Here is a 24,906-nt window from a genome sequence, read left to right as displayed (position 1 = left end):
AAAGTCTGTGCACTGAAGCATTGTTGGTTGTGGTGGTGTGGCCGGGAGTCAATGTGCACTCTTGGTTCTGGGAACAAAGACTTAAACAAAAAGCAAGTTGCAGAGTTCCAAACCCAACACTAGGTGGCAGGAGATTGCACAGCATATTTTTGTGTGTACTCTCTGCTCTCTTCCTTCCAGTGCCCCAGGCTACCACTAAAGTCTGCATAAGGCATATTGGGACCTCTGAGAGTAATCCTGTACTATGCCCCATCTATTGTTCTTTCCTTCTTGACTTTTGTGGGGAGTGTCTTAGCTGGATGATATTGATGATCATGAGCTTTTCTGCCACTGTAACTGAAGCACAGAGAGCAATAAAAAACAAGCATTGGCATAGCCAATAGGTCTCCCTTTTGGGACGTTCTAAGTATTTAGTTATGCAGCACAATATCCTTGGTGCAACCACATCAACTGTCGCATGGCTAAACACTTATAAGGTCCCAAAGGTGAGACCTATTGGCTATGCCAATGCTTGGTGTGGTCGTGTGTGTGGTTGTGTGTTTGGTTGTGTGTGTGTGGTTGTGTATGTGGTTGTGTGTGTGTGGATGTGTGTGTGTGTGGTTGTGTGTGTGGTTGTGGTTGTGTGTGTGTGGTTGTGTGTGGGTGTGGGTGCGGTTGTTGGTGCGGGTGTGGTTGTGTGTGTGGCTGTGTAGTTGGGAGTGGTTGTGTGTGGTTGTGTGTGTGGTTGTGTGTGTGTGGTTGTGTGTGTGGTTGTGTGTGGTTGTGTGTATGGTTGTGTGTGTGGTTGTGTGTGTGTGGTTGTGTGTGTGGTTGTGGTTTTGTGTGTGTGGTTGTGGTTTTGTGTGTGTGTATGGTTTGTGTGTGTGGTTGTGTGTGGTTATGTGTGTGGTTGTGTGTGGTTGTATGTATGGGTGTGTGTGTGTGTGGTTGTGTATGTTATTGTGTGGTTGTATGTGTGGTTGTGTGTGTGTGGTTTGTGTGTGTGTGCGTGGTTGTATGTGTGGTTGTTGTTATGTGTGTGGCTGTGTGTGTGGTTGTGTGTGTGTTTGTGTGTGGTTGTATGTGTGGTTGTGTGTGTGGTAGTTGTGAGAAGTTGGCCCGATATGCAACGTTCGCTATTCTAGCGACCGCTATGTATCGTTCCAACGACCCTTATGGTGTTTGGTTGTAAGTCAACCTATAGACCAGCTATCCTAGTAGCATGGATACGAGCAGTCTAAGGCTAAAGACTCGAGAGGGCGCGTTAAGCCAGCTGTTTACCACACATGTACCCCTTGAACACCCAGTGAAAGGACACCACACAAGTGTTATGAAAATAAACAGTATATTTATTAAGAATCACAACAGCCCTGTACTCTTTATGAGGACAGGGTACTAAGCACAAACCAAATCTCTTTAGCAAATACTTCAAGTGCACAATTAAAACAAGTGTCCGAGGACACGGAAAGGTTAAGGCAAGTCGGAAGCGAGGGACTCGGGACCCTAGAGTAAGGAGGCTATGCAGGCACCGAAATGCCGAGTTACCTAGCCACGAGGGCTGCGGCTGCACAAGTCTTACAGGCGTCGGGGTCTTCGCTGACGAGCCAGGAGCCGGAAGAAAAGGAGTTGCTGGCCGGCGACCAGTGTTGAATAGTTCGTAGAGATTGATGAAACCTGAAAGCAGAGGGGACCAAGTTCGTACTACTAGCCAGTAGTCAGAGGGTACCAGGAAGGCACCGGTTGGCCGTCACCTCGACCAGGTGAGTGGGCGACGCTAGGCTCTGCAGTCTCTCGGACCAGGGGGCGTTGTCGGCGACCACGGTGGAGGTGCGAGCTGTCCCACGACGGATGTCGCTGTCGGCGTCTTGGGTGGACCAGGAGGGTCCGGGGTGCCTCTCAAAAGATGGAAGCAGGGGCCAGTCTGGAGCAACCAGACCGGCAGTGTTGATTCTTGGTCGTCGTCACAGAAGGGCACGAGCCAGCGGCAAGTGACCAGACAACGTGCTGAGCAGCGAGCAGAAGGGCCCCACGCAGATCGTGGAGATGCTGGGAGACTGCACTTCGGTGCTGGAGCGGCTCAGGGTCGGGGCTTCTCGGACCCCAGAGCACTCACCAGAGAGTTACCTCGATGGTCGTGCTGGTTTTTAAGAGCGTGCAGGTTCTGATGATGGCCGGTCCCTCGAGGTCTCGTCGCACCCACAGATCACAGCTGAGCTGATGACGTGGGTAGAGGTCAGAGGTGCCAGGGAAGCCGGTTCTCGTCGAGCTGGGCCGTCGGATTCCTTGAGGAAGGACTTACAGCAAACCGCAGAGTTCTTAGGTGGTGCCCGCTGATGCAGGGTGACTACTCCTTAGCCACAAGGGAGAAATCTTGAGAAGAGTCTTGAAGTCCTTTCGTAGAAAGTATTCTTGATTCAAAGATGATCTAATTTGGAAGGGTCCCCGCTCCGGCCTTTATCCTAAAGAAAGGGGTGGGTACATGACTAGGTCCTGCCCTAAGGGTGGGACCAGAAAGGGGGGTAGTTACACCCCTCTCCCCTGCCGGACTTTCCCCAGGCCAGGGCTGTCGCCCCTGGAACTGGTTCTAACCGGCAGATGCGTAGTGAGCACCGGGGTGCCACTCCGCAGTCACCTTCTCGCAAAAGCCCTACCTACCCAGAATACACAAACCCTGTCTGGGACGGTGCGAACACTGCCCTCGACAGGAAACCCTTTGTCCAAGTGCTCCTCGCTGGAAGGACTCCCAGCAGCAGGAGGTCAGACTTGTGTCTGTGGTGGCAGCATCCATTTTGTGGAGCTGAGGCTTTCGTTAACTTTAACCGGGGTTCACAGTCACGTACATGTCGTGTCCCTCTAGAAGGGCGGAATGCTAACCTCGTCGCCAGAGTTGATGAGAGGGCAGCATCCCGATTTGTATGACACCTTACTCGACATGTCTTGATAACGCGACACCGAAGTTACCGATATGGTACGCGTTATCATGGAACAGCCATTGGGTCTTGATTCCGCAAGCTGCAACCGGGCTCGGCTCGGGCCAGAGCTTAGTTCACACGAGCCCATGCACTCTGCCTTCAGGATTGTCAAGGCCTGCCATAGGAGTGACTGATAGGGACTCGGGTGTCCATTGTATGGTTAGATATAGAGCTACTATATCTAAAGCAAAGGGTGATTACACGTCTTCGCCCCAGCTGTCGTGCAGCCAGTTGTGTCAAATTTAGGAGGCCAGCCAGGGGTGGCATAATACATGCTGCAGCCCCTGGCAGCCCTGGGTACACCCATGCCCTGAGTTACAGGGTCTGATAGGGTGGCCCAGTACCAATTGGAAATGCACCTAGGGTACATGGAATCCATTTTTAAGAGAGAGCAGTAGGCCTGGGGTCCTGATTGGCAGGGTCCCAGGTCGACTATGTCCAAAACCAGCTAAAACACAGGGCAAAAAGTTGGGGGCAACCATAGTCAGGATGTACCTTCCTACACAACCCCCCCCCCAAACGAAAGGAGATAAGGCTATCCTTGTCCAGGTAAGCCTCTATTACCTAAGTGGCCATATAAGGAAGGACCAGCTCTGGCTTGGTTTCCCCCTGTGTCATGGTCCACTAGGCAACCCCTCACCCTAAGGGTATCTGAGGGTCTCCACCATAGGGAATCTCTGTCTCTGGTGTGTCTTGGGAAAGAAGAAGGCTGATGCTGGGATGGAGTACTGAAGTGAGGCTCCTCTACCTTTGGGCTCAACTTCCTCCAATCACCATCCATCATGCGTGCCTTCCTTTCTTTAGCTGAGATGCACTGAGCTCTCAGGGTCAGCCTCTGGCTACCTAAAGCTGGAGGCTGAGTCCCTCTGTTTGGCTTACTGGAGGGACAGGTCAGGTCTGGGGTTTTTAGGCCCCATGTTTGGCTGTGCCCAACAGTGTCCAGCCGTGGGAGTTCCCTAACTACTTTTAAGGGGGATCCCTCAGGAGTCTGTTCTATTTTCACTTGGCTAGGTTTACCAGCTTCAGTGATCCTAATCTGTTGATTAAGGGGTTCTTTTGGACAGGGGGCCCTTTTGGGTCCACCACTGGCCTCCCTGTCCTCTTCAGCCCTGGGCTGACTGAGGCAGGGTAGAGAGGTGCAGGTTACCTGCTCCAGACTGGGTCCCACCTGGGAAGGGTCCACTGCCATCAGGGGCTCTGCCAGGCTAGGCCTGACTACCTCTGGGGCAGTTCCTTCAACAGGGGTAGAGTCAGTTCCCTGAGGAGGCTGGCTCTCACCTAGTGTCTGGGAGGGGGAAGACTCTTCTTCCTCCTCAATGCTCTCTGTTTGAGTGGAGTGATCCATGGTTTCAGGCTTCACAACCTCACTATCGGTTTGAGTAGAGGCTGAGACCATTACAGCCTTGCCAACCTTTTCAGGAGGGCACTCAGTTTGTGTTTGGGCTGTGACTGTCACAGCCCTCCTATCCTGTCCGGTAAAGTCTGTCTGAGCCTGGGCAGTGGCTACCACTGCTCTTCCAACCTTTTCAGGGAGGAATGGTGCTTGGACTGGGGCTGTAGCTATTACTGCCCCATTAACCTGTCTGGATAGGCCTATCATTCTGGAATGAGTTTCTTGCTCCACCTCAGCCCATGCTGAGAGTTCCAGGTCATTCCCCAGTAAGCAATCTACAGGTAGGTTATCTGTCACTGCCACTCTCATAGGCCCTGTGACATTACCCCAGCTGAGCTTGACCACTGCCATGGGATGCCTTCTCTTCATTCCATGAATGTCCGTCACCTGATAAGTAAAACCAGGGGTCAGTTGAGCAGAGGGGACCAGATGGTCACTCACCATGGTGAGGCTGGCCCCGGTGTCTCTGAATGCCTCAACTTTCCGACCATTCAATAAAACTTCTTGTCTATACTTTCCCAAAATGTGGGGTCCAGTAGTGAAGTTGGCAAACCCCATGCCAGTCTCACAGACAAGAGTGTGGTCAGGGAACCTGGCTAGGCCATAGTCCTCCTGATTGCCCAAAGTAATGCCCACCACATTCTTGGGGGCACTCCCACCACCTGGGGGATTACCACTAGTGGTAACAGGAGGTCTGGGAGTGTTACTTGGGGGTATGTTTTCCTTATTGCTATTTTTAGGGCACTTGGCATCACTTTTGTAATGGCCCACCTGTTTACAGGAATGGCAATAAGGTTTCTTCTGTTCTGAAGGAGTGTTCTGGGACCCACCACCCTTGTTGGAGTTTTGGGGCCCTTGGGAAGTCTTCTCTGTGGATTTATCCCCACCCTTCTCTTGAGGCTTGGTCGATTCCTTTTTCTGGTCACCACCCTGGTTTTTAGGCCTAACCCTGGTTCTGACCCATTTGTCTGCCCTCTTACCCAATTCCTGTGGAGAGGTCAACTCAGAGTCTACCAGGTGCTGATGTAGTAGCTGGTTCTGACAATTATTTAAGATTTGCTCCCTCATAATTAGATTATACAATCCTTTAAAATCAGTAACCTTACTACCCAGTAGCCAGCCTTCAAAAGCCTTAGTGGCACAATCGACAAAATCAGACCAATCTTGAGACTGCGTTTTCGGGGTATCCCTGAACAGCACCCTGTACTGCTCAGTGGTTAGGCCGAACCCCTTGACGAGTGTATTTTTCAAGATTTGGTAATTGTTAGCATCCTCCACCCTTGTGGTGAGGAGCTTGTCTCTTCCTTTCCCTTCAAAGGAGAGCCACAAGATAGCTGCCCACTGACTCTGGGGAACACCCTGCACAGTGCAGGCCCTCTCCAAAGCAGTAATCCATTTGTGGATGTCGTCCCCTTGTTTAAAGGGGGGCACTATCTTACCAAGGTGTTTCGTATCGAAACTCTTTTCCCTATTACTAGGTACATTGCTGCCACCAGTGGGGACTACCCCACTTAACTGTTGCTCTCTTGCAAAGGCAAGCCTCTCCTTGGCCAGGGCAAGTTCTTCCCTTTCAATCCTTAGATTAGCTGCCCTTTCCTTAGCTTCGTACACTCTCCTCTGGGGGGACGTCATCCCTCTCTGAGACGAGTTGTGAGAGCCATTGGTTTGAAGGGATCTGCCAGAGCCTCTTGACAGAGATCTGGCTCGTCCGTTCCCAATGTTAAGCTGACCTGATAGTGGCCCCAGGGGTCCCCCAGTACCGCTATCATGTTTGCTTAAGTTGGACCTGCTTAGTCTGACGACTTCTACCTGTCCCTTATCTGCCTCATCCCCAGAGAGATCCTCATCCTCATCCTCCTCCACATCCTCGTTCTCGGTTGCGAGATGAATGAGGTCAGGATCGTCTCGGGTTCCCTCGAGGGGAGACATGTCTCCTTCTGGATTAGAAGAGCTACGAAGTTTCTCAGCTCTCCTGGCATCATAAGTCTCCAAGAGACCAATCAGAAAGGACGTTGTGGGGTTAGACCCCTGCTGAATCTTCCGGGAGTGACACAATCGTCTTAACTCCTTGAAGCTCAGCACAGTATATCCTGAAGGGATGACCTGTGGAGGGTCAACTGACACAAGGGGAGACTCAGAGTTTCCTCCTTGGCCCGACATACTGTTTCTAGTGTGGTGTAAGTGATGCACCTACCTACACTATGTGTTTTCCGACTTTTCCCTTGCTAAGAGCTGTAGCCAAGGTGTGCTAAGCCTTGAGGAGCTACAACAGCTGGTTCAGTAGAACTCAGAGTATTCTAAGCTTTAGTTATATGTACTAACAGTACTTGTGCGATCTTTCAACAAGATATTCTTAGGATACGTGTGGTAAAACAACAGCAAGCTCAAATCCCACCGCTGCTCACCAATGTGAGAAGTTGGCCCGATATGCAACGTTCGCTATTCTAGCGACCGCTATGTATCGTTCCAACGACCCTTATGGTGTTTGGTTGTAAGTCAACCTATAGACCAGCTATCCTAGTAGCATGGATACGAGCAGTCTAAGGCTAAAGACTCGAGAGGGCGCGTTAAGCCAGCTGTTTACCACACATGTACCCCTTGAACACCCAGTGAAAGGACACCACACAAGTGTTATGAAAATAAACAGTATATTTATTAAGAATCACAACAGCCCTGTACTCTTTATGAGGACAGGGTACTAAGCACAAACCAAATCTCTTTAGCAAATACTTCAAGTGCACAATTAAAACAAGTGTCCGAGGACACGGAAAGGTTAAGGCAAGTCGGAAGCGAGGGACTCGGGACCCTAGAGTAAGGAGGCTATGCAGGCACCGAAATGCCGAGTTACCTAGCCACGAGGGCTGCGGCTGCACAAGTCTTACAGGCGTCGGGGTCTTCGCTGACGAGCCAGGAGCCGGAAGAAAAGGAGTTGCTGGCCGGCGACCAGTGTTGAATAGTTCGTAGAGATTGATGAAACCTGATAGCAGAGGGGACCAAGTTCGTACTACTAGCCAGTAGTCAGAGGGTACCAGGAAGGCACCGGTTGGCCGTCACCTCGACCAGGTGAGTGGGCGACGCTAGGCTCTGCAGTCTCTCGGACCAGGGGGCGTTGTCGGCGACCACGGTGGAGGTGCGAGCTGTCCCACGACGGATGTCGCTGTCGGCGTCTTGGGTGGACCAGGAGGGTCCGGGGTGCCTCTCAAAAGATGGAAGCAGGGGCCAGTCTGGAGCAACCAGACCGGCAGTGTTGATTCTTGGTCGTCGTCACAGAAGGGCACGAGCCAGCGGCAAGTGACCAGACAACGTGCTGAGCAGCGAGCAGAAGGGCCCCACGCAGATCGTGGAGATGCTGGGAGACTGCACTTCGGTGCTGGAGCGGCTCAGGGTCGGGGCTTCTCGGACCCCAGAGCACTCACCAGAGAGTTACCTCGATGGTCGTGCTGGTTTTTAAGAGCGTGCAGGTTCTGATGATGGCCGGTCCCTCGAGGTCTCGTCGCACCCACAGATCACAGCTGAGCTGATGACGTGGGTAGAGGTCAGAGGTGCCAGGGAAGCCGGTTCTCGTCGAGCTGGGCCGTCGGATTCCTTGAGGAAGGACTTACAGCAAACCGCAGAGTTCTTAGGTGGTGCCCGCTGATGCAGGGTGACTACTCCTTAGCCACAAGGGAGAAATCTTGAGAAGAGTCTTGAAGTCCTTTCGTAGAAAGTATTCTTGATTCAAAGATGATCTAATTTGGAAGGGTCCCCGCTCCGGCCTTTATCCTAAAGAAAGGGGTGGGTACATGACTAGGTCCTGCCCTAAGGGTGGGACCAGAAAGGGGGGTAGTTACACCCCTCTCCCCTGCCGGACTTTCCCCAGGCCAGGGCTGTCGCCCCTGGAACTGGTTCTAACCGGCAGATGCGTAGTGAGCACCGGGGTGCCACTCCGCAGTCACCTTCTCGCAAAAGCCCTACCTACCCAGAATACACAAACCCTGTCTGGGACGGTGCGAACACTGCCCTCGACAGGAAACCCTTTGTCCAAGTGCTCCTCGCTGGAAGGACTCCCAGCAGCAGGAGGTCAGACTTGTGTCTGTGGTGGCAGCATCCATTTTGTGGAGCTGAGGCTTTCGTTAACTTTAACCGGGGTTCACAGTCACGTACATGTTGTGTCCCTCTAGAAGGGCGGAATGCTAACCTCGTCGCCAGAGTTGATGAGAGGGCAGCATCCCGATTTGTATGACACCTTACTCGACATGTCTTGATAACGCGACACCGAAGTTACCGATATGGTACGCGTTATCATGGAACAGCCATTGGGTCTTGATTCCGCAAGCTGCAACCGGGCTCGGCTCGGGCCAGAGCTTAGTTCACACGAGCCCATGCACTCTGCCTTCAGGATTGTCAAGGCCTGCCATAGGAGTGACTGATAGGGACTCGGGTGTCCATTGTATGGTTAGATATAGAGCTACTATATCTAAAGCAAAGGGTGATTACACGTCTTCGCCCCAGCTGTCGTGCAGCCAGTTGTGTCAAATTTAGGAGGCCAGCCAGGGGTGGCATAATACATGCTGCAGCCCCTGGCAGCCCTGGGTACACCCATGCCCTGAGTTACAGGGTCTGATAGGGTGGCCCAGTACCAATTGGAAATGCACCTAGGGTACATGGAATCCATTTTTAAGAGAGAGCAGTAGGCCTGGGGTCCTGATTGGCAGGGTCCCAGGTCGACTATGTCCAAAACCAGCTAAAACACAGGGCAAAAAGTTGGGGGCAACCATAGTCAGGATGTACCTTCCTACAGTAGTGTGGTTGTATGTGTGGTTGTGTGTGTGTGGTTTGTGTGTGTGTGTGCGTGGTTGTATGTGTAGTTGTTGTTATGTGTGTGGCTGTGTGTGTGGTTGTGTGTGTGTTTGTGTGTGTGGTTGTATGTGTGGTTGTGTGTGTGTGGTTGTCTGTGTGATTGTGGTTGTGTGTGTGTGGTTGTGCGGGTTTGGTTGTGTGTGTGGTTATGTGTGTGGTTGTGTTTGGTTGTGTGTGGTTGTGTGTGTGGCTGTGTGTGTGGTTGTGTGTTTGTGGTTGTGTCTGTTTGGTTATATGTGTGGTTTTGGTTGTATGTGTGGTTGTGGTTGTGTGTGTGTGGTTGTGGTTGTGTGTGTGTGGTTGTGGTTGTGTGTGTGTGGTTGTGGGTGTGTGGTTCTGTGTGTGTGTGGTTATGTGTGGTAGTGTGTGTGTGGTTGTGTGTGTGGTTGTGTGTGTGGGTGATTGTGTGTGGTTGTGTGTGTGGGTGTGTGTGTGGGTGTGGTTTTGTGTGTGGTTGTGTATGTGGTTAGGTGTGTGGTTGTGTGTGATTGTGTGTGGGGTTGTGTTTGTGTGTGTGGTTGTGTGTGTGTGGTTGTGTTGTTGTGTGCATGGTTGTATGTGTGGTTGTGGTTTTGTGTGTGGTTGTGTGTGTGTGGATGTGTGTGTGTGGTTGGGTGGTACTTACGTGTTAATGACAACCGCCACTGTATGATATCTTTGCCACTGGATTCAAGCAAGCCAGGCTGAAGACGGCTGTAATGCCAGAAACCGGTCCTGGGAAGCTTGATTCCGGTCCAGGGAAGACATGGCTTGGCAGTTCGGGCTGGACTGTTCCCATGAGGCACAGGGTCAGTCTGATTTGCATATGGCCATGTCTGAACTGGGGTGGCGGAGTGAGCTAAAGAACGGTGATGGATTAAACCCAGATCAGTTGACTGGGAGTGAGTGTTTGTATTGTCAACGCTCCGTCCATCACCACCTTTGGTTTTTCTTTGTTCGCCCTAAGTTGGCAGGGTATGCTCAGACATGAGTGCCTTGCTCACATTGCCACTAGAGTCAAGCAAGCCCGGCTGAAGATGGCTGTAATGCAAGAAACCGGTCCTGGGAAGCTTGATTCCGGTCCAGGGAAGACATGGCTTGGCAGTTCGGGCTGGACTGTTCCCATTAGGCACAGGGTCAGACTGATTTGCATATGGCCATGTCTGAACTGGGGTGGCGGAGTGAGCTAAAGAACGGTGATGGATTAAACCTGATGAGTTGACTGGGGGGTGAGTGTTTCTATTGACAACGCTCCGTCCATCACCACCTTTCGTTATTCTTTGTTCGCCCTAAGTTGGCAGGGTATACTCAGACATGAGTCCGTTGCTCACTTTGCCACTGGAGTCAAGCAAGCCCGGCTGAAGACGGCTGTAATGCCGGAAACCGGTCCTGGGAAGCTTGATTCCGGTCCAGGGAAGACATGGCTTGGCAGTTCGGGCTGGACTGTTCCCATGAGGCACAGGGTCAGACTGATTTGCATATGGCCATGTCTGAACTGAGTTGCAGAGTGAGCTAAAGAACGGTGATGGATTAAACCCAGAACAGTTGACTGGGGGTGAGTGTTTGTATTGTCAACGCTCCGTCCATCACCACCTTTGGTTTTTCTTTGTTCGTCCTAAGTTGGCAGGGTATGCTCAGACGTGAGTCCCTTGCTCACTTTGCCACTGGAGTCAAGCAAGCCCGGCTGAAGACGGCTGTAATGCCAGAAACCGGTCCTGGGAAGCTTGATTCCGGTACAGGGAAGACATGGCTTGGCAGTTCGGGCTGGACTGTTCCCATGAGGCACAGGGTCAGACTGATTTGCATATGGCCACGTCTGAACTGGGGTGGCGGAGTGAGCTAAAGACTAAACTTTGAATTATAAAGGACGCAAACCAAAGGTATTTAGCGCACTTAGGCAATTAATGGAAACCCATAACTTACTAGATATGTGGGTTCAGTCAGGCAAAAAGACGGACGGTCATACATTCTTTTCTTACCCCCACAATATATATTCCCGGATCGACTACATCATGTCATCGTTAGAGGGCCTGGTAATGATTGATATGATCAAGTCCCCTAAAACAATTTCAGACCACAATGCGCTCACCTTTGTTTTTGATCTCCCCGAATTGGTGAAACCAAAGTGTAATTGGACCTTTGACAGAAGACTTTTGATTAATCAGGAATTCATATCACATATGAGAAATTGGGCACAGGGCTTCTTCGATTGTAACCGCTTTAGCGCATCACGAGTAATGGTCTGGGACTGTTTTAAAGCGGCAATAAGGGGAGAAACTATCTCATTTGTCGCCAATAAAAAGAAGCGGGAAGTCAATATCAATATACAGGTCATGGAGGAACTTTCCGATCTTGAGACACTCCATGCCACTCAGATAGGCCAGGGGGTCCCAACATCTGAAACCTCTAAAAAAATACTGATATTAAAAAATGAAATTAATAACATCTTGATTCAAAAAGCAGCAGAAACCTATCAAGCTAACAAAAATAAACTATATGAATCAGGGGAGAATGTAGGCAAATACCTAGCATTACGAACACGCCAAAAACAGTCACAAGGCAATATAAAGATGATTGAATATGAAGCCAAGGAATATACATCCAAGCAGGATATCCTAAACATATTTCAAAAATACTATAAGAAATTGTATCATAGCGATCTGACAAATTCGGACTCGGACATCACGTCATTTTTGAGCAACTGGCTCCCAGACCAAGACATAAACACTAGGTTAGATGACAGGATTAAAATAATACTCGAGAGAGAAATTACCTATTCTGAGGTAGAGATTGCCCTATCCGAACTTTCCAATGGTAAGGCGGCAGGCCCCGACAAAATCCCCCTAGAACTGTATAAAATCCTAGGTAAACAAATAATTCTGTTATTGTTAGATCTCTTTCTCGGAGTGCAGTATAACTCCGCCCCACCAGACTCCTGGAAACTAACGAATATTATAATTTTTCACAAAAAAGGTAAACCATCTCAGCTTCCATCATCTTACAGACCGATATCCTTGATAAATTCTGACTCAAAGCTTTACTCAAAAATACTAGCCAACCGACTGAATGGGGTTATCAAACATCTCGTATCCCCCTGGCAGCACGGATTTATACCCGGAAAGGGCACTACTGATCATACCCGGAGAGCCACTACCCTTTTTGATATCATGGGAACCACGGGGGGCGAGATGGCGATGATTCTCCTCGATGCCGAAAAGGCTTTTGATCGAGTAGCATGGCAGTTTCTCTGGAACATATTAGAACGAAAGAATTTTGGATACAAATTCATCAGAGCCATCAAAGCTTTATATACCGATCCTAGTGCAAAAATCTCTATATGTGGCAATGAGTCAGAGCTTATCAAGGTACATAGAGGCACAAGACAGGGTTGCCCATGCTCCCCGATCCTGTTCGCACTATACATAGACCCCCTTATACAGAAACTACTTTCGACCCCTTTAATACAGCCTATTAAAATAGGGCCATATTCCACCAAAGTTATGGCATATGCGGACGACATTGCCATTGTAACTAACAATCCCACAGTGGCAATCCTGGAAATCGAATCAATTACCCAGGCATTTGGCACATATTCAGGATATTCGTTAAATAGGGACAAAACCATGGTGTTAGCTACTGATAATATCCATTATGAAAGTGCTCTCAAAGTTGAAGAAGCTACATACTTAGGCATACGCCTTACTACTAAAGTGGAGAGAATTATCCATTTGAACTACACTCCCCTCATTGATAAAATTAAAATAGACCTCAAAAGAATAGACAATTTACATCTATCTATAATTGGGAGGGCTAACTATATTAAAATGAATATCTTCCCGAGGGTCCTCTACCTTTTTAGAGCGATCCCGTTGCTAGCTGGAGATAATTTCATTAAAACCATTGAGTCCGCTATATCTAAATTTATATGGAGTTACGGAAAGATAAGAAGGTCCCTCCGCTTAATGTCGCTTCCACAGGATAGAGGGGGACTAGCTATCCCCAATCTAAAATTATATCTCTGGGCAACACTGATGCAATCTATGGATCCCCTGCTTACGGATAAAAAAACTAACACCTATACGCCCCCATACCTATATATTCCATCGATCTATGAACTTAGTCTCGGTGATAAGTGTAAAGGGCTCTTTTTAAGACAGGTAGAGCCTTCATACTATAAAAAAATCAAATTGAAGACAGTCTTAGACGCATGGGTGGGTTGGAAAGCAATCTCTAAATATCTATCAATCCCCAATTTTACAAGATATACTCCTCTTTGGCATAGTAAAATCATCCCCCCATCCCTTAATGATGCTACTTCGCAGAGGTGGGAACATCTAGGTATCAATACAGTTGGTGACATATTAGGACATAATATCCCTATATCTTTTGAATACTTTCAAGAAAAATATCGTGTCCCTACGCATGATTTTTTGAAATATTTTCAAATACTGTCATGTATCCGCAATGTTTTTCCAGTAATAATACGAGACAGACTTCCACTTCTTGAAGCTATTGGTAAGAAAACGACAAGAATAGGGACTCTGTATCAGATTCTTATGGGTAATTTCCCTGATGATATCGAAAAAACAGAACAATCTTGGGCTGTAAAACTGGCAAATCCTAATGTTGATATCGATCTTTCACTAGCGTTATCTACAAAATACTTTATAGCCTCAAATTTAAGAGCACAATATTATAAAACAGTATACAACTTATACTATACACCTGCAAAATTATTTAGTTGGGGTCTTCGGGCCGACAACAACTGCCCAAGATGCAAACAACCACTCGCCAATCTACTGCACATGTTCTCAGAATGTTCGGAGTTGAGGCGGTTAAAGACCATGATATTGGAGTTCTGGGCTCAGGTCTTTGGACGTCAGATAAGGGACTCACTAACTCTCTGTATACTAGGCCACGATGACTCACTGGGTCATAATAAAAAGGAGCAAGCTGTAGTTTTTCTGGGGTATGCTGTACTTCGTATCATTTTGGCAGCTCGTTGGAAAGACGTAGACCCCCCTACTTTTCATATGTGGCTTAGTCGCCTTCTTGCAATCTATAAACAAGAAATTGCAATATATGCTACTAGGGGGAGAAAAATGAAAGCAATAGGAGCACAGATTTGGGACCCGATTACAAGATGGTACACAAATGAGGTTCGCCAATTAGGCTCTGCCAATGATTAACGGACATCTCTTTTGTTTCTCAGATTCCTGATCGTTTAATCTGCTTATATTTTTTCTGTAGTCACTTTTTTATTTTTATTTTTCATTTTTTCTTTTTCTCTCCTCTCTGGTGTTGTTATCCAACTTGATATTTTATAAATTGTTTTTTTTAAGTTATTTGTTCATCTGCTGTATCTACTTCTGTTTCTTTTTGAATCTTATGTATTAATTATGAATTTGTCAATAAAAAAAAAAGAAAAAAAAAAAAAAAAAATGAACTGGGGTGGCGGAGTGAGCTAAAGAACAGTGATGGATTAAGCCCAGATCAGTTGACTGGGGTTGAGTGTTTGTATTGTCAACGCTCCGTCCATCACCACCTTTGGTTTTTCTTTGGTTGTAGGTGAGGCTTTGTGTGTGTGGGTGTGGGTGTGGTTGTGTGTGGTTGTGTGTGTGGTTGTGTGTGGTTGTGTGTGTGGTTGTGATGTATGGTTGTGTGTGGGGCTGTGTGTGTGGTTGGTTATGTGGTTGTTGTGTGTGTCTGTGTGTGTGGTTGTATGTATGTGTGTGATTGTGTGAGTGTGTGTGGTAGTGTGTGTGGTTGTATGTGTGGTTGTGTTTGTGTGGCTGTGTGTGGGGTTGTGTGTGGGGTTGAGTGTGTGGTTGGTTATGTGGATGTTGTGTGTGTGTGTGGCTGTGGCTGTGCATGTGGTTGTGTGTATGTATGTGGTTGTGTGAGTGTGTGTGGTTGTGTGTGTGTGTGGTTGTGTTTGTGTGGCTGTGTGTGTGTGGTTGTGTGTGTGGTTGCGTGTGTGGTTGTGCATGTGGTTGTGTGTGTGGTTGTGGTTGTGTGTGTGGTTGTGTGGGTGGTTGTGGTTGTGACAGTAATACTAAAGGCATCTCAAAATAAAGGAACACAAACATCGAGTTTGTGGAAAGAGAAAGCACATTGTAAGTCTAACGGGCGCAGCAAAGCATTAACAAACCAACATGTTCTTTAATGTTTGATGTTTGGTGTTCTTTGAATGAGAACATCAAAGGGGCGCTGCTAAAGTGATCGCGGGCGAAAGTGATCTTGGGCGCTTAATGAGTATGACGAGGTTTGCATTTTGGCGCCTCGGCTTCTAAGCTCGCGCCCGTGCACATGCACTGTAGCTCTAGGCTGGCCAGGCTGGCCATGGTAGCATTTTTGAGCCCTCACTAAATGTCTCGCCCGGTCAGTGCATGTAAATGTAGTGTATGTTGTAAAGCGCACAGATGCCCCAACGGGGCTTCCCAGCGCTGTATAACGCTGTGGAACCCTTCCTGGCTCTCCCTGTGAGATGCCCCTCCTGGGCACCCCCAAGGTGAAGCCAGGCATCCCAGTGTTGTAGGGGCCGTTGTGGAGATTAAGCAAGCTATTGCCCAGAGTTGCAGCGTGGGACCCATGATTAGTAGGCGCAGAGGCGAGAATTATCAAGTCTGCAGACATTGAGCCCAAGACCCTGCCGCGTTGGGACTTGAACCCTGGTCCCGGGCCCGATCTCTGTTTCAGAGTCTGCCGCTCTAACCAGTGAGCCACACTTCTCCACTAAGTACTATAAAAGCCAATCAGCCTTTCTTTAATGAGCTAATGCATGCAAACTGCAATTGTCCATGTATGCAGCGCAATGTGTTAGCACAGTAAAGCCAGACCTATTGGCACTGCCAGTACTGCTTCATTTTAAGCAGCTGCATTGTGCACCCTTATGAATGTGTGGATTGCATAAACATAAAGGTGTACATGGAGAAGTGACACCGACATGACTTCTGACTAAAATATTAAATAGTCCCCCCCCCCACAGTGAAAAAAGAAGTCCAAAAGAGATGTTTTACTGTATACCATGAATCCCTGTGATAAAAATGTATTACGTGATGATTCCACGTACTTTTGAGAAGTAACATAATCCCTTGTGTATTGCAATATAAGCAGGTCACGTGAAAAGAAAAGGGTACATCAAACAGCCAGTGACATGAGGTGATAAAAAGTATTCCTCTGGGAGCAGCACTAGCTCTAGGTAAAAGTATGAACCATGCCCCTTTTTCTGCTATTGGTTGAATTCCATGTAGTTTTATATATTTATTGTATTGTCTTTTTTTCTTGTTTTTTTTTGGTTTTGTGTTTTCATATTGTTTTGATGTGCTTTTATGGCGGTTACACTGAATGAAGATTTATGACGATGACGATATTTAAAAGGACTGGTAAAAATAGGTAACAAGTAGCTCCTATGTTAGGTCGGACCTAAAAATTCCACCAAGGCACTGAACCTAATGGTTTCCTGTCGTTATCTGTCCACTCCCTTTGGTTTGTTTTAGCGAGATTTTAAAAATAATCCTTGTGAAACCACTAGATGGCAGCATTATGCAAAGAATGAAACATTCTTACAGCGAGGGACTGTGACTGCCCACATATGTTGGTGTACCCGAGCACAGCTTTCGATATCACCAAAGCGGTGTGCTTCCTTAGAAAAGCTTCCTGACTTCCAAGCACTGGCGGTGTTTTATTTAGCAAGCTGCATGAGCCAGGCCCATTTATCGAGGCACTCTATTGTCTTAGGATAGAGCTTAGGTACACACACATGCCACTGCAAAGCTATATGCATCCACGAAAAATAGATAATTCTGTGAGGTATTTTTCTCTGGCAGCCGCACAGCTGGCAGGAGGGCAGTCACAGGGAATGTGATGCTGCATTGCAGCCCTGACTCCCTTTCACTTTCCATCATTAACTACAGGGATACCTCAACATGGCACTACTTGGGAGAATGGTATATTTTTTCTATGTCCTAGCTTAAAGGTTTACGAAGGGTTTTTAAACTCATTGGCTTTCAGGAGCGTTGCAGAGTTTTCTAAGGCATCTCTAGACCATCACAGTGATCTAGACACTGCCTTAGTAAGTTAATATGAAAATTATGTTAATTTAATTATATTTAGCCAGTTTTACTAAGGCAGTGTCTAGATCACTGTGATAGTCTAGAGACGCCTTAGAAACTCTGCAGCGTTCCTGAAGGGCCTCTGCCCGGTCACCACCCAATGCCTTTTTAGCATGCTCGATGCCCACAGCAGCTATTGTGGGGGTGTGTTCTTCCTACCTACGGTGTACCCCTCTGCTAGTGAAAGATTTTAGACTGGGACTGAACGTGTTGAATGACAGTCACACCCTTCCCGCAATACACATGCAGATCGGCAGGAATGATTGGCTGCTGTAATGGGCCCTGGCATGTGCGGGTGGGCACCATTCTCCTGCACTGGCAGTTGCTTGAGGTCTCTGTTTATGAGTACCTTAAGCTCCAAATGCTTTCAAAGGCGAGCCTCGAAAGTAAATGGGCTTGTTTTGCTCCTGGATGTAGGCAGGCCTAAGGCCTTATTCAGAGCTAAACTTCAATGGAAGAAAGAATACCACCCTGTCGCGCTCCCAGTACCAACACTTCCGTTTTTGATGATAGTGTCTGGCTTTTTATGTGGTGTTCCACTGAGTTGCGTTTGATTAGCAAAGATGAATACATTGCGTCTCGCATTCTTCAGTAGAAAATGTATGACTGTGATAAGACATTGGGCATTATATATGGATCAATCATCACAAATGCAGTCATTAATAAGTAAAACGACCATATGACATCTGTCTTCCAACCACTTCTCAGACCATTTCTTTATCGACCTTCATTCCCTATTTCTCGTAATTTAAAAAGCCAGCTTTTTCTATAGCACTTGGTGAACCTTCTTTGCCCTGTCTGAATATATAATAACGGCGTTTTATTTTCCATCACATTTTGTTTACAGCCTTCTAATTACTCCACGACCCCCAAACTCTTGTTATAGTATAGACTTAGTAGCCAGGGACACTGCAAGATCAAGCAACTTGCATATAGTGGCACAATTTGGGAAGCAGTGGCTTGAATGATGCAGACCTTGGCAGTGCAGATACATCAGGGCCGGAGGTTGTTTTTTTTATATATTTATTGTACATTGCACCCGTGCAAGAACCAGATTAAGATGATGCTGCTGCCTGTACAACCCAGTGCATTTGGTTGCTGGCTTCTTAAGCAGGAAATGCGAGAAATCCATTAGGTTCTGGCCTCTCAATTACGAATGCTCTGCTGCTATCTGGTGGACTAAGGTTTCATGCTTTTTTATTTACTAAATAACTGCACATTTTAAAGATGTTACGAATTGGATAATCTGAAACCTTTGAAATGCGACGCCCCTGGCTACTTTGGAGGGCGCACCAGGGCGCCGTGGCGCACAGATTGGGAACCACTGATAGGGAGCCATCACATCAAGACAAGTACATCAGGAATGCCTTTACATCATTCAGTTTACACCTGAGGTGCCTTTACTTTGCAGGTATGTTCGTAAGTATTATTTCTGGCGTTATATATTGTAATTTCAAGGAGACAATTTAGCTTGTCATTTTAATGTATTTAATTATTACAAATAACAATACTAACACATTTAATTTATTTCAAAAGTAAAATTTTTATGTTAAATTAAATGCATTTGTTTAACATAATGTAATTTTAAACTAAACTTCCATAACCCCCTAAAATCCTTACTACCAATTAACGCTACTCTTTGCTGAACCCTAAAATCCTTTACCCCTTGACGCTACCCAGCCTTGAAACCTAATAACCCAATACAACTGTTTACCCTCAATGGTGGGGAGTTGCTGGGTGATATCAGGAACATCGTCGTTAGACCTTAAGTGGTGTTGAGAAAAGCTTAGTTGAAACAATATTTTAGGTCATCAGATGATATACTTTCAGGATTCTGATGGAATACATTCTGCTGTTTATGTACATTGGAGCTTGGAAAAAATGAGAACTGCACCGCTAAGGGGAGTCATTTACAGAATAATGGATTTTTTCAGTAACAGCGCTACCACAACCCATAGTCATGACATCAACACACATTGAGAATTGGCGAAGCATAGTTTCTGTATTCTTTACCTCAAATATTGATGTAAAATTAGCAACAGCTTTGTGCTTCTGCTCTGGTACCAACAGGCATGTGACACGCTACTTTTTTCATAATGCAAAGATATTGTTAAATGCACTTAAAATCACTTTCCGTGCATTTCACCGTATATTTTTACAGCATCCTGCATACTCTAACTGACCCCCCATAGTAGTATGTCCATGAATTACAGTACACCAAATATCAGTCCAGTACTATTCTACATTTTGCCCAGTAAAGGCCTATCTCTGGAAGGAAAACTTACATTTGTAGGTCTTGCTTGACAGCGCAGCTGTCTGGGTGACATATTTGAACCGATTCTTTAAAACATGCATAAGTGGGTTTTGACTCTACCCGGAGGAGTATAATTGTGTCACCTCATTCTATCATCTTGTGATGTATCAAGGAAGTACTTCCATTAGAATGTACGAGGGATTATTCCAAATTTGAAAAATAGACTCAACTTTGTAGTTTATCAAATTCATTTATTTTTCTTCTATATGCCTTCTACACAGAAAGCAATAGTTTTTATACTTTCTCCAGCATTGGCAAATCTGGAAAACAACATTTTGTATACAATGCACACAAACTGCATTTGTGAATACCTGTGTTTATAATTGTTGTTAACCAATGCTTGTTTTCAATTTTGATTACTTTCTGTGTAAAATTAAGTCTTAAGAAGAATCTGCTTGAAATTGAATATGTGGCTGATGAAGTATGAATATTCACCCTCTCATTTTTTTTTTTTTTTTTTGGAGTTTATCGCTAGTTTGACAATACATGTCTTACGCTGTGTTGCTGCGACACTGAGCTACCTTTCAAATGCAAAACAGCATTTTTCACATTGTGGCGGGCGGTGCAGAGTGCACCGCCCGCCACAATGCAAAAACTACAGGATGTGCCCGCCACTGTGGCGGGCACATCCTAATTCCCCCCACGGGACCCCCGCCCTTATGGCGGGCGGTCCCGTTCTACGATAGGGTGGCGGGCGGACAATGTCCGCCCGTCATCCTAATGGGGCCCTATGTGTTTTCTAATAAAGCTTATTTGACTTGACTTTGACTCAGCACATTCCAAATTTGTCTTCCAAAAACTGCACAATCTCAACCTCGTCATCTGGCTTCTGAGGTGTTATTTGGCTAGACTATTCTAAACTTCCTCAGAGAGTTATATGCACTGGATCGGGTCGGAGTTTGTTATGGCCTAAAGGTCGAATGCACCCAATCCTTTCTGATAGAAAGAGGAGTACGCCAAGGATGCGCACTCGCCCCATTTTGTTTAACCTTTATTATAATAGTTTAGGCAGGACCCTTGTAAGTGCACTGATTCAGCCCAAGTAGGACAGCGCCCGATTGCGGAACTTTTATATGCTGATGACGCAGTACTAATGGCTCGTACCCCATTAGGATTACAGTGAGTATTAGATGAATTTTCCCCGTTTATGCGGGGTCTGGGTTTAAAAATAAACATCAGTAGACCTTGCATCATGATGCTCGGAAACAGGTCCTCAAACTGCAGAGACATTTTTATTAGAGGGCTCTAAGATTCTATTTACACCGTCATTTTCCTATTTAGGTTTTTTATTTAACAAAGGTGGGAGTTGGTCCAATGCAATGAAGTCAAGGAGACTTCAATTTGTTAAAAGTACTACAGCTTTGCTGGATTTGCCAGGAAATTGTGTATTAAGAACCTGTGGGAAATGCTGTAAGGTTATAAGGCCAAGTGTAGACTGGCTGCCACATACGGGCCGAGCTCTGGGGATATGCTAATGTCGAATAATTAGAGCGTGCAGAAAACTTATTTTTAGGGAATCTTCTTGCTCTTCCAAAAAGTAGTTCCACTTACGTCTGTCACTCCAAATTGGGAGTTCCATACCTTACAGATATGATTACGGTCCAGCCAGTTTTTTGTGGCACAATATCTGGTCCTCGGAACACACTACGCTTAATCGCTCTATTATAGAGGACTGTCTCAGATCTACATCAGCACTAAAAATCCCTTGGCTCGGATTTGTGCGTGACTTTTTGTTTGACATTGGCCACCCCAAGCTCTTTGACCATCCGGACCTTATGGGCAGCATTCAAAGGAAAACTCTTAAATTAAAATGCTTATCCTTATTATAGGATTTGAGGCTATCCACTGAGGTTATGAAACCCTCGGTGCGGAAGATAATTTTGACCAGTCATGATATGCAAACCTACCCAGCTAATGTATATAACCGTCACCACAGATTCGTGCTGACTAGGTTTCAGGTGGATATTTTTCATTATTTAACAACCTTTCCAAATATTAATAACTGGGCCTCTGATCTTGAGTTATGTCCATGTGACAACGTTTCTAGACAAAGCACTATTCATATTCTGTTTTTCTGTTTGTTTTACATAGTTGAGAAAATGCTTTATTAATGCCGCTTCTAAAACAACTTGGATTTGTGCAATGTCGCCCAGCTTTTATCTATTTGCAAACTCTACTGAGCCTTTACATATATGTTGTACTGTCACAATATTTATATGCTGTTATAAGACGTGGGAAGCAGTTGTAGAAATGTTATTGTTTACCGGGGAGGTGTACGCTCATTTTTATCCATTGTGTTTTTATTTTCTCATTTTAGTGACCTGTTTTCTAACAATGTGCTTTTAACTTAGAGATGTTATTTTATGTAGCTTTTATGATACACTATGTGTTTTAGAATAAAGCTTATTTGACTTGAGTGAGGAGGAATTGTTTGCAGAAATTCAGGGCGGATACATTTTCTATTACTACCCAGAATCTCCGCACTGTAGGCCAGATTCACAAAGTTAACTTTACACATGTAAATCAACTCATCTGTAAAAAAAACTGTTCCTGCATCTAAGTTTAAATGTGCACTTTTTGCTACTCACCATTTGAAGATGTTAAGCTTTAAACCTAGGCATAGACTCACATGCCCACACCCCCTCAAGTGAAAGGTTGGGGCCTCATACAGCACGGTTTAAATCGATAAAGTTACTACTAGTACATTTTCACACATTGGTGCATGTCTCTATTACCATGATGGAGTTCTCTGACTCAGAAAGTATAGGGGAAAGTATCAAGGAATATTATTCTTCAAAACAAAGTATTGGAAGTATAAAAACACATTTAATTTTATTTAAAAAATGTATTAGCCTGGCATTACTAAAATGCTACAGCACATTAACTAATCAAATTAAATGTGTATTAAATAATGTATTTATAAATAATTTTATAACAATTAAGAGCAATTCTTACCTTCACTAACATATTTAATATGCAGTAAAATATGTTTAAAAATATGTGTTGAAATAATTTGGATTTTCTTTATTAATTTGTTCTAGAGGTATGAGTTCAGGATGATATGGGTCAATGCCCCTTTCATCCTTTTAGATCCCTACACATTTCTGTGCCTAGGGATTGGTCAAGGCCTTAATCAGAGCTGTATAAGAATACCTACTCACTAAATGTACAATCCTAACGAATGCCTGTAACCAATCCCTAGGCACACAAATAGGCAGAAACATGTTGGCATCTTAAACAATGAAAGGGGTTTTGTACCTAAAACATCCCGAACATACTTGTAATCATAACTAGACTACCAATTACTAAAGAAAAATCCTTGGGTATACCCAGAGACATTTGTAACCCTACCTGCACACTTGTGTTATCCAAGCATCAGTTTTATTAAGAGCTCCCTCATAGAAGAGGTTGAATTCACCATTGCAGTACCACCTTCTCATGAATGGCTGTTTTTTCTGATGATGAAGCATGCTACATAATGTGGGTAAGGCTTCCACATCTAGAAACAAGTGGTTTTCCCATTTGCCATTAGGGCTTAGGTAGGATAGGAAAGTAAACCCATTCCTATTTATTCATACACCGTACCCTTTGTGTTTTGTAGGGTTGATGTTAGGAGGATGAACAGTATTTTTCTTCCTTTTCTCTCAATGTGGTAGAGTTGTAAACTCCAAGCAGAATAAATGTCAGTCTTATGTTGTCTCTCAGTCATTAAAAAAAATATGTTTAAAGGCATAAAGTGCATTTCTGTTCAGATTGTGGCACTTAAAAATTGCCTTCACTGGCAATTAACAAGTTACTTAACCCCTTGCATGCCTGGGACGGCCCCCGGCCGTCATTCGTCGTGGTGGCCGTGTGCCGTCCAAATCCCGCCCACTATTCAAATCGCCCACACAGCGCGAAACATTCCAGCTGCATGCAAGGGGTTAAAGAAAGATCTGGAGAAATGGGCTACCTTCCAGCTTTATAAAAAGACTCAAACATAACAAAGTAAAGGGTCAGGAACGTTAATGGAATAATGTACATTTATACTACGCGTCACGCTATTGCGCCAGCAACAAGGTTTTATATAGGCCTGGGTGGCATTTTAATTATGCTGGAGTAATTTTGGTAATTTTGTGTTACTCTTGGACACGGGATTACTGATAACTTGCATAATGAAGTGTAGTAAGAAGGGAAAAATCACACTGCCAGAGCACATCCGGCGAGCATGAGTGGCTGTTTGTGCTCGCTATTTATGTTCTGTTGCCCTTACCATTATTTCTTACAGCAAAATGAACCCATGCATCCATTTAGGATGCAAGTGGGCATTTTGTACAACAAAAATAGAGCTTAATGCGAGAATAAGTTGGGGGGAAATCCTACCCCAAGTGCACATTTAGCAAGTGTGAACAGCTGCTTGCTATTCATGTTCTCTTGTATTTAGCTCTGTTTCTTAGGACAAAATGCATCATCACGTCCATTTTAGACGCGGGCGCACTCTGTGCTAACATATTAGTGCTAAATGCAGAATTACTCTTTTTGCATAATTTTGCAGTATTTAGGGGAAAGTCTATGTGATGGCCCTACACGGAATTACGCAAGTTACGCCTACCCATAGTTTTATAACAATTATCTCTTGGCTGAAATGCCACATACATAGGAAACGCTTTCTGGCGTTTGGGGACAGACGTGCTCAACATTGTTTCCATATTGTAAAGAGGTCGCTATAGTACAGGGTCAGGGACCGCTATGCTGCGAAACATATGCACCATGCACTTATTACTATGGCAGCTGTGATATGGCTCAGTAACTTTCAACTTCAAAACTTGACATGCTTGGTATTCTGCTGCCGCCATGTGTTCACTATTGGTAGCGCAAGTATGAAAGACTGGCACGTCAATGCTTTTTGACCATTTGGTTCCAAACAAAAGTATTTAACGAAAGTGCTTTAAAACACATGTTTTCTAGTTATTCATCCTACGTCCAGTGTTTCATGTCCCTTCAATGCAACACAGCTATGTGCTGCTTTGGATTGTATCGAACACCGTCCTGGTTACCCTAGACTAGAGGCATTAACTTGTTCACCTCTTAACACCATGTGCCAGGAGAGTCCACTTGTAGATTTGTATGAAAATTTCAATTAAAATGTAATTAATTTGAATACCTAAATTGCTATAATTCCGTTCTGAACAAAAAAGCACTTTAACGACCCTAACCATTGAAACCCCAACTTTAAAAGCAACCTTTACCCTACGCTCCAACTAGAACCTGGACTTTTTAACGAAAACCAAGTAACTAACCTCTAACCTTTTTAGCAACTAAAGCCTGTTATTTTTG

The 24,906-nt window shown here is 45.5% G+C and overlaps 1 protein-coding gene across 1 annotated transcript in view; it reads right to left on the bottom strand.

Annotated features, from left to right (window-relative positions):
* The window catches only part of REEP2 (receptor accessory protein 2), a 105,514-nt gene that overhangs the window by 10,904 nt on the left and 69,704 nt on the right, over positions 1-24,906 (bottom strand). The window lies entirely within an intron of this gene.

The sequence above is a fragment of the Lissotriton vulgaris genome, chromosome 7 (assembly GCF_964263255.1).
Source record: "Lissotriton vulgaris chromosome 7, aLisVul1.2, whole genome shotgun sequence".
In the NCBI taxonomy this organism is placed as follows: domain Eukaryota; kingdom Metazoa; phylum Chordata; class Amphibia; order Caudata; family Salamandridae; genus Lissotriton; species Lissotriton vulgaris.
Note: the sequence above shows the minus strand (reverse complement) of the source record. Positions and strands in the feature narration are given on the sequence as shown.